Here is an 18,070-nt window from a genome sequence, read left to right as displayed (position 1 = left end):
ACATGTTGTCCATCTGTATCACAATCATCCCTAGAGGCAGAGAGTCGTGGAAGTGCTGCAAAGCCAAAAGCACCGCTCTCAGCTCCAGGACACTGATGTGTAACTGTGACTCTGTCTCCGACCAGGTGCCTTGGGCTGTTCTTCCCTGAATCCCCCCCCCCCATCAGAGAAGCATCTGTGGTCACCGTGGCTGATGGTGGGGGGAGAACAAATGGTCGACCCACTGTCAGTTGTTGGCTGGTCAACCACCAGCGAAGATCCTTCTTGCAAGTGTCCGTAATCATGATTAAGAATGACATGGGAAGTTGTTGGTACAACCACTGGGCAAATAGTAACCACTGAAGAATCCTCATGTGCATTCGTCCCAGAAGAACTGCTATGAGCGTAGCCGCCATGGTGCCTAGGAGTTTCAGTACTTGTCTTCTCTGCAGAATGTCCGAGACCTGGTTTCGGAGAGTGGCTATTCTGTCCAGGGGCAATCTTATTGTGGTGGTGATAGTGTCTAGTTCTGCTCCGATAAAGGAGATACGCTGCAATGGCGACAATGCAGACTTTTCAAAATTGATAGTGATGCCTAACTGAGAGCAGAGATTGAGTGTGTGTGATCCCCGGACATAATTAGTTAATGCCTCGAGGTGGCGGTAAGGAGCCAGTCATCCAGATAGGGAAACACTCGGAATCCTTGAAGCCTCAAGTGAGCCGTAACCACTGCCATGCACTTGGTAAACACTCTGGGGGCTGCTGTGAGTCCAAAGGACAGTGCTCGGAATTGGTAGTGACTGGCTCCCAGCCGGAAATGCAGATGACCTCTGGATGGCCTGGCCATGTTGATGTGGTAGTACGCATCCTTGAGATCTATAGAGCACATCCAATCGCCCACTCTGAGGAATGGGAGAATAGACTGAAGCTTGACCATCCGGAACGTCTCCTTCTTTACAAATGTGTTGAGTCTGCTGAGATCCAAGATGGGCCTCCAGTCCTCTGTCTTGTTTGGAACTAAAAAGAATCTGGAGTAAGTTCAGAATCCTATCTGGTCTGCTGGGACTGGCTGGATGACTCTCTTTTCCTGCAGCCTCTGGATTTCTATGGCTGCTTGATCCCTGAGACTGGGTGGAACGTCTGGGATTTTTTTGCCAACAGGTGGATTTTCTAGAAATGGGATGATATATCCTCTGGTAGCGATGCTTTGTACTCAAGAATCTGTTGTAATTCCTAGCCAGGCATCTGGATACAAAGCCAAGTGACCCCTGACTGCCTCCAGAGCAGGACAGTCGGGCTTCCTCTCAGGAGTGCTGCTAGGGCTTACCAGTGAACTGATCCCTGTCACCCTGGTTCTGTGGACCTCCTCTGCCACCAGGGTGGCATCTTCCATTATTGCCCCCTCCTCTGCCCCTGGAGGGGGGGTTCACTACATGTGGTCTGGAAAGGTCCTTGGGACTTTTGGAAACACATTTTTCCACCTTTCTGCCCTTTGGGGTATGGTCTGCTAGGGGTGGAAAAATGGACTCCTACGATAGATAGAGTCTTTCCCCCCTGCTTACACCTAGTGAGAGTCTCCTTGACTTTGGGCCCAAACAGAGAAGAGCCATCAAATGGGGTGTTGACAAAGGAAGACTTGAAGGCTTCCGCAAAGGAGCATAAGCGTATCCAAGACTGTCTCCGAAGAGCTATCGCTGAACCTGCTGCCTGACTCGAACCTTCGGCTGCATAGGAAATGAGACGCATGGATGAGTTCACAATGGAGTTAAGGGTACTAAGTTGTGCTGTCATCTTGTCAGAGACGGTTCCATCTGTATGACCCTGCAGAGCATCTCCAAGCTCTTTCAGGAGATTTCTTTGAAGACGGGTGAAATGAGTCAAATAGTTAAGCGATCGCATGACAAATGTCGCAGAACTAAAAATGCATTTCCCGTATCTGTCCATCGTCCTAGAATCCCTATTAGGAGGATGGACAGTGGAAGAGGTTTCTGACATCTCTTTCTTGGTGGCCGCCGCCACCACCATGGCATCAATGGGGACTCCCTTAGTGAGGTACATCTTGTCTTGGGGGGAGGTGATAAATTTGCTGGGTCTCCGAGGGACCGGTTCCATAGAATCAGAAGACTCCCATGCCCTACGAGCGACCAATTCCATCAACTCGTCAAAGGGCAGAGTCACCCAGAAGGTGGAAGGTTGAGACCCAAAGGCGTTCAGGAGCATCGACTCATCCTCAGTAGGGTTAACGGACTGCCAGCCACTCCTCTACTTTAGGACTTCCAGGATATCTGCAAAGGAGATATCCTCCAAGGGGGACCATGGGGACCCTTCCGATTACTCTAAGTCGGTGTCTGATGTCAAAGATTCCTGAGGGGCATCTAAATGCCTCCTCTTGCATAATCTCTTCCTGGGAACCTCATCAGTGGGAGCTTCTGGTGAGGTCTCAGTAGACCAAGGGTCATCCAGTGTGGTTACCTAAGGCTCTGGGTCTTGACGCTTCACAGGGACCTGCGATGTTGAGGAAGAACACGGCACTTTAGGGGAGGAAGAGGAAGGACCTGATGATGTGTATGTGTCTTAGACAACATAACCCTCCTCATGGCATCGAAGGCACCGTTGCTACGACCCGAGGAAGGCACCAGTTCCAAAGATGATGGCAACTTCCCCGGCACTGAGACAGTGGGCTCCATACCAGAGGACGGAGCCGAGCTCATCCATGCCAAAGTCCTGAGAGCAAGGGTCAGAACTGACACATCGGTTCAAACCCCCCCCCGGAACCGACGAAAGAGTGTCGGCTCTGAGACTCTTCCAATGGAACTGAAGAAGTCAGGGTTGATGGATCCGAAGCACTGGAACAGGCCTCAGCTCCAAAGGCTCCACAACCATCAGATCCTCCTTCTCAGTCTCCGAAGGCCCTGCTCGGCTCTGAGGAGTAGTCACAGCCAGTGGGACGGTCTCAGGCTTCAAACCCTGTTGGGTCAAAGCTGACAGCAATGTAGCCAGTGCCGGGTTCTCCAAAAGCCTCTGCACCACCCGGTCCACATCCACATGGGTCAAAGGAACCGAAGACGCTACCGATTGAAGGATGGGTGACTTCAGAGTTTCGGAAACCAAGTTCCAAGACTAGGGACCAGCTCCAAAACACCTGTTCAGTGCACGGCCCCAAAGACTGCGGAGCCAGCGAACGCACCTTCACAGAAGAACTTGGAGCCGATGACCTGGGCTCCGATGGCACCTTCGAAGACTTCGAACCCTTCGAGGACTTGGAGGTCTGGTCAGCCTTATCCAAGGTGTCTTGAAAATCTGGCTTCAACAAGCCTCTATCTACCAACTTCCTTCTCCTCTCTAATAAAACCCTGCTGCTGAAGGAGTGGCAGACAGAGCAATCCTCCTGGAGGTGAACAGGCCCCAAACAATACACACAATTTACATGCGAGTCCATAATGGACATTTTCTGCCCACATTTTGGAAACTTATTGAAGCCAGATTTTTGCTTCTCCCTATGATCAGCCATATTAGCAAGCACAGAAATATGGAAGCACATTAGAGAAGTTGTTAGGTCCCTGAACAACCAATTATTCTGCAAAAAACACAGCAAGACTAACCTGCAAAAACGGTTACTGCACTAACCACCACACAGAAATATCAACAGTCCTACAATAACAACACTGCACACAGAATATCAACAGTCCTAAGTTGCCAGATCCCTGTACAACTAAGGGTATAAATGTATGTTTAAACTAGCAAACACCTATCTAACTAACACACCAAATATAAGTATATACACACACACACACACACACACACATATATATATATATATATATATATATCTATATATATATATATATATATATATATATTTTTTTTTTTAAAGGATAGGGATAACCAAAAAAACGGCCAAGGCCTGAGCAACCGCTCTGTAACAAACACAAGAATCTTAAATTTAAAGAATTCTAAAGGCTAATCAGCCTAACAGTTATAATAACTAGAAATTACAACACTCTACTGTAATTCTCTCAAGAAAAAGTCTAAAGTTTGTCAAAAAAAAAAAACAAAATAAGAAAATACTACTGGTCTGAGCTCTCCAACAACCTAGCGATCAGTTGCAGTAGCAAACTAGATCTGGGGTAGGAAAAGAGCATCATGGGATAGGGGCCTGGCCTCGAGCTACTCTGAGATCTTTAGATAGTAAAGTGGCCGACTCAGAGCCGTCGGCTCGGCTCCGTACCCAGGTGTAAGAATAAACGGCGAGATTGAACAACTTCACATCTCATGTTTTTAACATGGAAAACTATTCTCTTGATAGCAATTACCTCTACTAGAAGAGTGTCAGAGCTGCAAGCCTTGCATATAAAGCCTCCCTACTTGCTTTTACATACAGACAGGGTCTCCTTACAAACAAACCCTTCCTTTTTGCCAGAAGTATGTTCAGAGTCAAATTTGAACCAATCTATAGAGCTGCCAGTCTTTACCCAAATTACGGGAATAAGGCAGAATACATGTTACATCTGTTTACCTTTACATGTGCGTATTGCACAAGGGTGAAAAGCAAATTTCTGAAAGGCAGTCTGCAAAGTTTGCAAACACCTGGAAAAAGGTTTGAATGTGCAATGAGCGAATGTACAGTGAGATTCACTCATTGCACATTCAACATTCTGGGGCGGATTACATTATAGTGGGGATCAGGAAATGGTTCCTTTCCCCACTGTAGTGCGATCTCGGATAATAAAGTAGGGGGGCTTGCCCCCTGCTTTACACTTTGTTTTTTTTTTTTTTGACATTAATGTTCGAAAAACAGCGAATCTGCTTTTCGATTTGCTGTTTTTCGAACATTAATGACTGTCGACATTTTCACTTTCGTGGTTTCGAGTCGCTCATATGAGCACTCGAACCACTGTGATTCGAGTTTTTAAAGGTAAACCGTTACATCAATTGGATGTGCATAGACAATTACGTTTCTTACACAGGACTAAGACCTTCAGAAAATCTGGCCAGCTATTTATATCTTTTTCAGATTCAAAAAAAGGTACTTCAGTCTCTAAAGTGACTCTCTCAAAATGGCTTTCAGACTACATAACCTTCATCTATAAATCCCAAAACTGAGATCTTCCCCACAGAGTTAAAGCCTACTATACAAGAGCCACTGCAACCTCTTCCGCCATTCTGACTAGACTACCAATAGATACCATTTGTGCTGCGGCAACATGGACAACACCACATAACTTCATCACTCATTACAAACTCGATTTGGCCTCCAGAAACAGGGCCTCCTTTGATTCCACAATTATGAAGAATATTCTCCCTTGAGCCAACCAAGAAAGATGGAGCTAGGGACGCTGTCCCATCCTGGAAAGAATGAAAGTGAGACAGGACAACAACACATAAATAAGTTATGCACTCACCATAATGTTCCATGTGTGTTGTCCATCTTCACCTTCATTTTTACATCCCACCTTCCTTCCCCCGGCCATTTTTTCTCCTGGAAGACTAAGTTGGTACAACTGGATATCATTATTCTCTGGCCGCCTTTATTGCACTGTGAATTATTGAACTGCCTTTACTTTTACTACTCTTATTTTAACTGCAAACAAGATGTGGGGAGCTTTCCTAGTGCATGCTGGGATAGGGTTTAGCCATGAGGTAGTAGAAGACCTCGAGCTTGAGTATAAAGGCCGAGTAAGATCCGAGGATCAGATCCAAACCATCCTAGTAAGAATGAAGGCGAAGATGGACAACACACATGGAACATTACTGTGAGTACATAACTTATTTTTTCCTCTTAATGCTGGAATCGAATTTGGCATATACCACATTCAGGTTTGTGATCAATGGCTCTTATCAGCAAGGTTAGTATCAATTTGTTTTACCCGTTACTTCCAGATGCATATTTTTACCTTCAAACAACTTCCAATAGCGCAAATGGCTACATTGATTCTTTAGTAGGCTCTCTGTGGGGAGAAAGCTTTTCGTAATTCTGCAGAGCAGAAATGGCCAAGTTCAGATCCCATTCCCTATATACATACACACAAACATACATTAAGGGTACATTCAACAGCTTGTCAAATGTTTTAAGTTGTGGACCTGTCCATCAAAAGACGCAAGAGCAAAATGTGTCAGTTTGATTCTGTGCAACTTACTGTGTGTTACTTATGAATGTAGGGCATGCTGAATAAAGGTCCCTAGCAGATTACTGCACTACCCTGTACAGAAAAAGAAACAGCCATAACATTCAAACTCTGAGGAAGGCTATTTTGACTATTTTTTAGAGCACTGTACAGCAGGGACTGGGTATATGCCCTTTCTCTAATGTTGTGTAATCTTTAACTGGTGCATATAAAGTGGAAGGGGTGCCAAAAATACTGTTATTTCTATAGTTGCATTTGCTGGGGTGTTACTGCTTGTGTGTATATGACCTAGGAGTGCGTGTGTGCGTGTATGTATGTGTGTGTGTGTGTGTGTGTGTGTGTGTGTGTGTGTGTGTGTGTGTGTGTGTGTCTGGAGCTTTTGATTATACTACATGTGTACATGTCTATGCGACTGAATGGATGTGCACTGTCTTGGGGCATGCATGGTATGTGACAGGATGTGTGTTCGATTTTTTTTTTTTATCTCTTGATCTCTTGTTTCATACACATACATATAAGTATATACATATATAGCTTGTTAAATATACACACAAACACACACACACACACATGGCCCTCCTCACTTTAGTAAAGTACCCCATACATCAATCTCAGAAAAGTTGATCGCAAAACGTTGACAAACCAAACCTCGGCACATGCAATTTACACACAGACACACACGCACAAAAGGCAAATAACATCTGCATCCCTCCCCACATTCCCCTGCTAATTATATATACTAACTCCAAGATTACACAATCCCTAGGAAAAGGTAATATTCCCCTACCCAGGGACTGTCAATGTGGTCAGTTAAACAGATATTGGCTAACTTGCATTTAGACCAAATGCAGGACCCCTACATTTTATATATATATATATATATATATATATATATATATATATGTAAATGTATACATATATATATATATATATATATATATATACACACACACACACACACACACACACACATATATATATATATATATATATATATATATGGTTCACCTGCATTTGATTGAACAGTTTAGTTGAACATGTGCAATATGCACAAATAAGGTCAAATATGTACTACTTTGAATGCATGGGATTTAGGAGTAAGTCTGGGTTTAGACATTTTGTGGGTAGGAGAGTGAGAGTGGGAGTGTGAGTGTATGTGAGTGTGTGTGTGTGTGTGTATGTGTGCGCGGTTTGGGTTATGGTTACGTAAGGGAACAGCTTATAACAGTGTTTACGCAAATGCTTGGGTGCTAGGATTAGAGTAGGGGTTAAGTTAAGTGAATATTTCTTTTTCTGTGTGTGTGTCTGTTATTTAATATGTTCTATGTCTGAAATTTCATGTGTAGTGGTACTGTTATGGAACCGCGGTGGTGGTGCTGCGGTAGCGTTGTCACCTCACAGTTAGACGCTGCCCGTTCGATTCTCAGTTAGAGCGTCTTCTGTGTGGCGACATGCGTGAATGGGCGTTCCTTCATTGAAGGTTGTGCGTTAGGCCCGGCAAACCAGTACGTAAAAATCTACTGCCAATCATTAGCGGACCGGAGTTCCACTGTGGCGACCCCTAACCGGGAAAAAGCCGAAAGAGTGGTACTGTTATGGGAAGGGTCTTCTAAGGTAAAATATAGAAGCTGAGGTTAGGGTTAGCACATTAGTAAGATGGAACAGGCGTTTGGCAAATGTTGGCCAAAACTTTCTCTACTCACAAAGTCCTTTGAGCACTTCTCTTATGTACTGACTTCTCTAATGTGAAGGCTGATGTCAAAAGCCTGGAATCAACTAAGTTCACAAATGACTGCAAATTCTGAGCTACCATAAACTCTCCAGATGACTCCCATATTCTCCAAGAAGGCCTAGCACTGCAAATAAATGGTGCCAGGATCACAGCATTAAGCTAAATGCCAAGAAATGTAGAACTGTGTCCTTTTGCAAACATGGAGACACACCACACAGACAACACCCCTTTGAAAACTGACAGTTATTATGGGCTTGGGCAAAGTTTCTGAAAATAAACTACCCTTTGACCACCATGTATCTTCTGTCATCAGGAAATCATTTTATCTAGACAGACTGATTACCAAGGGCAAATATCCCAAGTCAAGGGAAGTTATTATCCCTCTCAACTCCTCCCTTATCAGATCAATAGCAGACTAAAATTCATGTTTTTGTTATGTACTTGTCTAAATCTGTGACTCAACTAACCTCCTCACAAAGAAAATCAATGGTGTCTTCCACGTGCTACACAGAATACCTTAAACCTTTTTCTCTGTTTCGTACAAATTTTTTTTGTTGGGGGGAGGGGTGACGACTTTTGCCTCACCTACAAAACCTATGCAACTTCCTACACACACACAAGAAAACCAACACCTTAAACACCCACTCAAAGGGAGTAAACTACCACTGAAACATAAAAACAGGCCTTGGTCATAAGATAGACCTCTCCCTATCTTTTTTCTCTCTCTTTCAAAGAATCCTTCTTTTTTAGGACAAACTTCTCTTAAATGTACAACAAATTAGTGCCATGACCTTCTTCAAATGCAATCTGGATGAATGGATGGGAATCTGTAAATTTAACCCTGGTCTGGCTCTTTAAACCCTCAGTGAAATAGTATGAAATTAGGTAACAGTTACTTTGTGTTGTATGGTACTGAGGAAATGGGATCTTGAAGCTAAGGTACACATGATATATCTGATCAACAACCTAGTATGAAACTAAGAATTTATAAACCTAGAAGCCACTGAAAAGTACAGTTTTGTACCTACCATAAATGTAGATGTCCGAACAGGATAGCATCTGCAGTCATAACAAATGGGTTGTCCTGTCGTCAGGCAGCCCTTCGGTCGGCCGGATTCCAAAGTCTGGGTCCGGCTTCGGCTGATGTCGCACTTCACCCGACGTCATCTCTGCTGGTCTTCGGGTATAAAGGCATCAGCCGACGCCATTTTCCTCAGTGTTTCTTGCCCCAGATGCCAGTTGCCCTCTTGTAAAGCTAAATTTTGGATAAATGCCAATGTTTCCAAAAAAAGTAGAAGGCAAACACAAAAAATAAGCATGTATGTACATATATACAAACAAATACACCATAAGAGACTCCCCAGCTAGCTATTAGGAGGGTAAATACCCTAGGAGTACCACAGAGGGGAAGGAGGGTGGGTAATCCTGACTGCAGATGCTATCCTGTTCGGACATCTACATTTATGGTAGGTACAAAACTGTACTATGTCCTTCAAGGATGCATCTGCAGTCATAACAAATGGGTAGAATACCATAGCCAAACTAGGGGTGGAGGAAGAAAATTATGGTGTAGTTAGGATCCCTTGCAGTACAGCAGTGGCAAACCCTGCTCGGGATCTAGAGTATAGAGGTAAATTATAATGCTTGGCAAATGTATGCACGGAGGTCCAAGTAGCCGCCTCAATAATGTCCTTGGTTGCCACTCCTCGTAAGAAAGCTGTGGTAGTGGCTGTAGCCCTTGTAGAATGAGGTCTTATGTTCTGTGGAATTGGTTTTCCATGGTAGGAGTAACAGAATCTTATGCAATTTCCTATCCATTTGGAGATTGTCTGTTTGGAAATTGCTTTTCCTTCCCTTCCTGTTGCATAGGCTACTAAAAGCTGGTCAGTTTTTCTGTTACCTTTGGTTCTGTCCAGGTAGTAGCGTAACTGCCTATGTACATCCAAGGTATGCAGCAGTCTTTCCCCCCTGTTCTGTGGATTGGGAAAGAAGGTAGGTAGGTGGATTGCCTGGTTTAAAGACACTCTGGATACCACCTTAGGCATAAATGTAGGATTAGTTCTCATGGACACCCTATCTTGATGGAAGATTAGGAAGGGTTGCACTGCCATTAAGGCATGTAGTTCTGAAACCCTCCTTGCTGAAGTAATTGCCAGTAGGAAAGCAGTTTTCCATGATAGGTGTTGCAGATCTGCTGTTGCTGCTGGTTCAAACGGAGGGAGTGTCAACTTTTCTAGCACAAAGTTCAAGTCCCATGCTGGTAATGGTGGTTTCCTAGGAGGTTTTACATTCTTGATCCCTCTGAGGAACTGCCTGAGTAGAGGATGCGAAAAGACAGGTGGATCGAAGCTGTATTCTGCTGAAATAGCTGATGCATGTATCTTGATGGAGGAATAGGACAGGCCTATATGTAGAAGCTCTGCCAAGCACTCCAGGATGTTAGCAATATCTATGTTCGACACATCTTTTCCTCTTTCAGTACTCCAAATGACAAACCTTTTCCATTTTCCTGCATAGTTCCTTCTTGTTGAAGGTCTGCGGGCTTCAAGGATAATGTCTTTAACCCTTTGGGATAGGTCTGGGTTAGTTGCTGCTATGTGATGTTCCAGGCAGTCAGTTGCAAGGTTTTTAGGTTTGGATGCATGATGTTGTAGTTGTTCTGAGTTAACATCAAAGGCATCAGGGATATTGACCACATTCTCCCCCGAGACATGCTCCTCAGCAATGGGTACCAGTGTTGTCTTGGCCAATTCGGAGCTATCAGGATTATCCTTGGGCGTTCCTCTTTGATTTTCAGTAGTACCTTGTGCATCAAGGGAAGAGGTGGAAATGCATATGCTGTCAGGCCTTTCCAACTGAAGGATAGAGAGTCCACCTTCCATGCAAGTGGGTGGTATGTCCTTGTGCAGAATTTTTTGAGCTGGTGATTGAGTGGGGATGCGAATAGGTCTATTTGTGGCATTCCCCATTTCTTTGTGATGGCCTTGAAGATGTCCGGGTGTAGCATCCATTCGTGAGCATCCGAGGTGGTTCTGCTTAACATGTCTGCTAGGGTGTTCTCTTTTCCCGGCACAAATATTGCCTGTAACTGGATGTTGTAGCTCAGAGCCAGATTCCAAAGGTCCAGAGTCATTCTGCATAGGGGGTATGAATGAGTGCCTCCCTGTTTGTTGATGTACCACATGACTGTGGTGTTGTCTGTCCTTATCATTAAATGGCCTTCTTTGAGGAATGGTCTGAATTTCTGGATTGCTAGTTTTACTGCCAGCATTTCTTTTTGGTTTATGTGCAGGTGCAGCTGGTCTTGAGTCCACAATCCTTGTATGCATTTGTCCAACATGTGCGCCCCCCTGCCTAGGTCTGAGGCGTCCGTTGTGATGGTTTGGCTTGCTTGAAAGTTGTGGAAGGGTAAGCCTGGGTTTGACTGGCATGCTTGAGCCCACCATAGGAACTCCTGTTTTAGGCATGGGATTAGTGGGATTTCGGTTTCTAAGCTGTGCCTGTGTTGAGACCATAAATTCTTTAGGTACCACTGTAGCTTTCTCATATGCAGTCTGGCATGTGGGACCAAGATTATGCATGATGCCATGAAGCCCAATGCCTGCAGTACTTTTCTTGCTGTTAGTTTGTTCTGCTTTGTTAATGCCAAGAAGTAAAGAGGAGTTCTTTTTGTTTTCTGCAGTTAGGAATGCCATTTGTTTTACTGTGTCCAATTCCGCACCCAAGAATGTTCTTGTTTGGGATGGTATCAGCCTTGACTTTTGTAAATTGACTGTGTATCCCAGGGCTTGTAGTAAGCAAATGACCCTTTGTAAATCTGTTGTCAGCTTGCTTTTGTTGTCCGCTTGTAACAGGCAGTCGTCCAGGTATGGATAAATTTGGATTCCCTGTAGTCTGCAGTGAGCGATTACTGATGCCAGGCATTTTGTGAATACTCTGGGTGCAGTAGATAAGCCAAAGGGCAATGCTGAGAATTGATAATGCTCTGATCCTGCAAGAAATCTGAGGTATCTTCTGCAATTTGGTCGTATGGGGACGTGCAGGTATGCCTCCTTGAGATCTAGAGTTACCAGCCAACACTCCTTGCCCAGCATGGGAAGAAGTCGCTGTAGGGTCAGCATTTTGAATTTTGGGACAATGATGTATGTGTTTAAGACGGACAGGTCGAGAATAGGTCTCCAACTTTTCTCTTTTCTTGGTACTAGGAAGAGTCTGGAGTAGAATCCTTTGCCCTGTTCTGTTATTGGTACTCTTTCCACAGCTCTCATCTTTGCTAATTCCGCTATCTGCTTTAGAGCTTCTGTTTTTTGATTTGGAGGTAGGTTTGGCATTCCTCTTTTTACTGGTAAGGTGTGGAAGTGGAACCTGTAGCCCTGGTCTATGGTTTGCAAAATCCACTTGTCTTTTGTGATATAGTGCCAATTTTTCGAAAATAAGGCTAACTTTCCGCCTAAAGGTGCTGCTATTTGCTCCCTGGTAGGCGGTGTCAGAGCCAAGTCACTGTGATTGTCCTGTTGCAGTGGCAGTGGTTGTGTCTGTGCCTCGGTTATTACCTTGCCACTGTCGTCCTCTGTCGGCACCTCCTCTGGATTGATTTCTGCCTCTAGAGCGTCTATTCCTGCCTCTTTGGGATTTTGAGGAGTCTGGAAAGGACCAATTTTTGGCAGGCCAGTTCCTGCTAAACCTTGGGGGCTGAACCTGTAAGAAATCTTTAACTGTTTGTACAGATTTTGCCTTCTCTTCCATTTTCTTCATTACTTGCTGAGCAGGTGTACCAAATAGACTGGCCTTATCCATAGGAGCATCTAACAGCGTTGCTTTAACATGATCCGGTAAGACCTGTTCTTTCAACCATGCATGCCTTCTTATCACTGTGCCAGTCATGGCTGATCTAAATGAAGCCTCCAGTGCATCATAGCCACATTTTAAAGAATGGTTACTAACCTGTTGGATGTTATTCACCATTTCTAATACATATTTCTTATCTAAGGAGTCATCAGAGGACAGCTTTTTAGTTAACTGATCAAGCATAAACTCTTGGTATTGGATCATATGAAACTGACAGTTTAAAGCTCTAGCTGAGAGAGTAGCAGAGGTGTAAACTTTTTCCCCATCTCTAAGGACCTGGATTCCCTTTCAGAAGGAATAGGGTTTTTGCTGAGGTCGAGGCTACTGCCTTAGGCCCCTGGGATATAGTTTCAGGATCTGCAAGTGGGGCCTTGTATAGGTGGTGATGAGTGTCTGGCACCCTGTAAAATCTATCTGGTTTGGCAGGGGCTGGAGGTAAAGAATCAGGAGCAGTGCAAACATCATTAAATGCATCATCCACAACAGGCAGTACAGGAGGTATAGCTAAGGGCCTATGTTGTGGTAAGTGCAGAAATGTCCTAAGCCTTTTTCTTGAATCTGAGAAATCTTGTCCCTGCCATTGGAATTGTTCTCTCATGGCATGTAAGGTTTCCCCAAAGGAAAATTCCTCTGGTGGAGAGGCAGCTGGAATGGATTCTTCAGCATCGGAATCTTCATAAGTAGAAAAAGGAGCCTCTGGCTGGTCTGTAATGTCTGAGTCATCCGCAGAATCATCAGAGGACACTGGCTCGGGGGGCTCTGCTCTAGGTCTCTTTTCTGGGGGCTGAGAGGCCCTGTCTGGGTGAGATTGGGATCCTCTAATTAAGGATATTAGATCCTCTGCCAGAGTAAGCATTTGTGAACTAGAAGTGGGCCTGTGTGAGGGGGGGCTTAACAGGCACTGATTTAACAGATTTGGCTGCTTTAGCCCTGGCAAAGGCCTTAATAGACATGGCTGCAGGAGGCCTAGCAGCACCACGTGCTGGGGTAGAGACATCCAAAGGGATGGTGTCTGATAAATCACTAGGAACCACAATTGTAGGCAAAATTTCTGAGGCCGATTCAACTAAGGTAGCAGGAGCCTCAGTAGTAGTCATGGATTCGGCTGAAGATAGACCGGTTTTCTCGGTTTCGGCCGAAACCGAGACACTCGCGGCTTGCTTAACCGTGGTTTCGGCCGAAACCGCGGACCGCGAGTGTCGGTCTTTTTCTTTGCGTTTTTTTAAACAATTTGGGTAGTCGGAGGATCCGACGGCATAATGTACGCAAAATCTGAGCCGAAAAACTGTTCAGCAAACTCCGACCGACGCCTAAGCGTTCGTCGGTTGAAGGAAGCACAGGCCGAACAGGCTGCTACGTCGTGGTCTGGGCCTAAGCAAGGCAGGCAGTAAGAGTGAAAATCTTTATGAGGTATTTGTTTCCCACAAGTTAAACAGTTATTGACTTTTTCTGACATCGGCTGAGGCAAGAAAGAGTCCCCAACGGGGTACTTAGCTTTTTAGAAGTCTTCGAAGTAGTATTCGGTAATAGTAATCTCTGGATTTGACCGACCGGCACTTGCGAACAGCTTCTGCTTCGGGCACCACGCGGCAAGAAAGACTGAGGAAAATGGCGTCGGCTGATGCCTTTATACCCGAAGACCAGCAGAGATGACGTCGGGTGAAGTGCGACATCAGCCGAAGCCGGACCCAGACTTTGGAATCCGGCCAACCGAAGGGCTGCCTGACGACAGGACAACCCATTTGTTATGACTGCAGATGCATCCTTGAAGGACATCACCAGAGAAAGTAGTTGGGGTGGGGGTAGCAGCCAAAAGAATACCAAAAGGGAGATAATAATTAACAGAATACAACAGAAAACAGCTGGAGGATAGGACAATCAGTTACAAGAAGCTGGAAGAAAAGGTATGGCCCTGACAACAGTGGCTGATCTGATTTATTATTATTATTATGTTAAAATCACGTGTCCACACACGGGAACTGAGACCTAAAGATGCAGGGTGGTGGTAACTGATTAATTCAGTAGCCACAGCACATTTGGGGGTGTTTGTGGTATCTTGAGGACTATCTGGATAAACAGTTCAGTGGTTAGGGAACCTCTAAAGGTGCAGTTCAACTGCTTGCAAAGTCATCCATTTAGAACTTCCTAGATGTTAGAAGTTATTTATTAATGTAGGGTATGCTGAAAAAAGGTCCCTAGCAGATTACTACCCCAGTAAACAAATTCAAATAAACATAACACAGAAATTCTGAGGAAGACTGTTCTGAATGGTTTCAGAAGACTGGTTACTAAACATTCCTTTAGCTTGAATTACAGCAATTTAAATGTTTTGCAATTATGTGTAGTATACAAAAGAGATGTGTACTTACCATAATTTGTCATCTGTGTTATCCTATGTCACTATTCATCCTTCTTGGGCCTAAGGATCAGACATCGGATCTGAGTAGGCAACTTAGCAGACAATTTCTAAGCTTGAGCTCCTCCCACTCCCATGATCCCTTGCTGCCCTCTAACACCTCAGATCGAGTTTGCCCTGAAGTCAGAAAGCAGCTACGGAAGACCCTGACCAGCAGACAGGGCATCTCCGCTTCCTCTAGGTCCCACAGGATGGGGGGAAGGACAGCGGGATAGTGATGAATAGAGAAATATGATAACAGAGATGTCAAGTTATGGTAAGCACATGACTGCTACGGAAGACCCTGACCAGCAGACAGGGCATCTCCGCTTCCTCTAGGTCCCACAGGATGGGGGGGAAGGACGGCGGGATAGTGATGAATAGAGAAATATGATAACAGAGATGTCAAGTTATGGTAAGCACATGACTCTTTATCTGATGTTACCCATGTCACTACTCCTCACCCTTGGGTCAGAGTCCCCAGCTACCCTAAATCCTGGGCGGCCTCATGGAAGGACATGGGGAAATGTGGTGCCAAAGGAAGCCGTGTTCTTGGAGACAATGTCAAGCTTATAATGAATGACAAGTGTGATGGGTAGACCAGGTGGCTGCTGCACAAATTTCATCTATGGAATGACGGGCCAGATAGGCAGCTGACGTAGCCATTGATCTGGTGGAATGAGCTCTGACTGGACCTGAGAAAGACAAGCCTTTAGAAGAATAGGCAAAGGAAATGCACATTGAAATCCAATGAGAAATAGTAACTTTGGAGACTGGCTGACCCTTTCTGTTAAGAGAGAATGCCACGAACAGCTGGTCAGACATGAGAAAACCTTTTGTTCTACCCAAGTAGAACCGTAATTGTCTATGAATGTCAAGTGTGTGTAACAGATATTCCCCCTTTATTAGAAACGTTAGGGAAGAAAACTTGTACCTGAATTGAGTGATTCAGATTTGCTTCCATGGCTATCTTATGCCTGAAGGAAGGTTTAGTTCGAAGAGCCACTCAGTCTTTATGAAACACCGTGTAAGGTGGTTTGATAGAAAGAGCCTGCAACTCTGAAATTTCTTGCTGAAGTTATGGCTTGCAAACTGAAGGTAGTTGAGGTGAAGACCTGCTTTCCGTGTTTGTCAATCACCTGAGACTCAAAGTTAGGGGGATGAGCAGACATACCTGGCTCAGCCAACTCTTTCTTAGTGGTGGCAGCTACCAAAATGGCATCGACTGGCACACTCTTAGACCAGAACCATTTGTTGGAAGGGGGGCTGAGAAATTTATTGGCATGCTTGGGAACAGGCTCCACAGTATCCGGCTCCTTCCATGCCCTGCTGGCGATAAAGTCTACAAGTCTGTCAGTGGGGGGGGGGGGGGTGACCCAGGAGGTAGATGGTCCCATCCCAAAAGCCTTCAGGAACACAGACTCCTTGGAGGACAGGGGTGGGGAACACCATCCACCCTTAAGCTTGAAGGTCTCTAAGATGTCCCCAAAAGAGACATCTTCGGGCAGAGACCTGGAGAACCTTTCCCCTTCACTGAGGTCCGTATCCTCTGAGAGAGACTCCGTAGGGGATTCTAGGTGCCTCCTCTTGCACAATCTCTTCGGAGACATCTCCTCTGGGGAGGGGGCTTGGGGAAGGATTTGGAAGAGAGGGGGGACCCTAAGGGGGTAACTCCCACCTGAAGGCTAGTTCAAGAGGGCTGACCAAGAACAGACCACTCTGAGGGGCTCGGATGGTCCCTGGGGTGCCAGGGAGTAAACTCTTGTGGAGGAAAAGGTCCTCTCTACAACTCAGAAGGCTGAGGGACTGGACAATACCCAATCCGCAAGCCCACCTGAGAAGAAGGACCAGAGCAACCCAGTGCCTCCTGGCCTCCGGACAGTACTGGCCCTGAGCTGTCAAGGGCCGAAGCACCAAGGGGAAGGGACAAGTCTGAGAAAACAGGTCCGGATCCCCTACCCAAGGACTCCGAGGTGACAGGTCAGGACCAGGACTCCATCTGCTCGTGGGGGAAGCCAAGCAGAGGCAGTTAGGGACTCCAACAGGGTAGAGACAGAGTGGCCTCTAGGGACCTCCATCTTCTCCCTATGCAAGCCAGGGCCTGAAAGTCCAAAACCAACTGAGTCGGCCGAGGATAAGCCAGCGAAGGGGTAGGAGATGGATCCCTAGCCAAATGGGCAGGGAACGCAAGAAGCTCCAACTCAATCTGAGCATTGAAAATGGACATCATCATCCTATCCATATCTGCTGGGGGAAGGCTCCTGAAGGACCTAGACGAAGTGGATGACCTAGACAGAGATGGATGCCTGGAGCCCACAGACCTCCCCTACCTATCTGAAGATTGAACCCTGTGTTTGGAAACTAAAGGGGATTGCCCCAAGCCAGAACCCAATGGGGAGTCCTCTATAATAATTGTGAGAGCTGACACTGATCCTGGATCCGAAGGCAAATAAGGATCCAAATGCTTGGATCCCACATGACTCGGATCTGATGAAGCTGGATCTGTGGCTGACCCAGATCTGGTTGGATCGAAAGGCCTCCATCTGGAGGCCTTGGAGCCAGGAGTAGATTCCCACAACCTCATATCTGAGGGCCATAGAGCAGGGGCCCTGGATCCAGAGGGCGAGTTGTGGGGCCTAGGATCAGAGGAAAACAGACACAACAAAAAGGGCACCAAACACAGCTACAACCAAAAAGAAGCAAAACAGGAGGGGAGGACTAAAAGCTATCAATGATACAGTAGAAAAACACTAAAAACTAACACTAAACACTAAAAAGAGTAGAACTAGAAAAATAATGCTACTTATCCCCACTGGAGACTCAAGGCTGAAAATCTGCATCTGATGCTGAGCACGGTAAACAAGATGGGGGGTAGTGGGCAGCAAGGGATCATGGGAGTGGGAGGAGCTTGAGTCAAGAAGCTGTCTGCAAAGTTGTTGGTTCGCATCTGATGTCAGATCCTACGACCCAAGAACAAGGAATAGTGACATG

At 45.5% G+C, this 18,070-nt stretch overlaps 1 protein-coding gene across 5 annotated transcripts in view; it reads right to left on the bottom strand.

Moving 5' to 3' along the window:
• Nucleotides 1-18,070, bottom strand: part of MAP4K3 (mitogen-activated protein kinase kinase kinase kinase 3) — a 2,472,041-nt gene that overhangs the window by 32,784 nt on the left and 2,421,187 nt on the right. The window lies entirely within an intron of this gene.

This window comes from Protopterus annectens, chromosome 1.part2 (genome assembly GCF_019279795.1).
Source record: "Protopterus annectens isolate FY-2018-M chromosome 1.part2, PAN1.0, whole genome shotgun sequence".
Lineage (NCBI taxonomy): Eukaryota > Metazoa > Chordata > Ceratodontiformes > Protopteridae > Protopterus > Protopterus annectens.
Note: the sequence above shows the minus strand (reverse complement) of the source record. Positions and strands in the feature narration are given on the sequence as shown.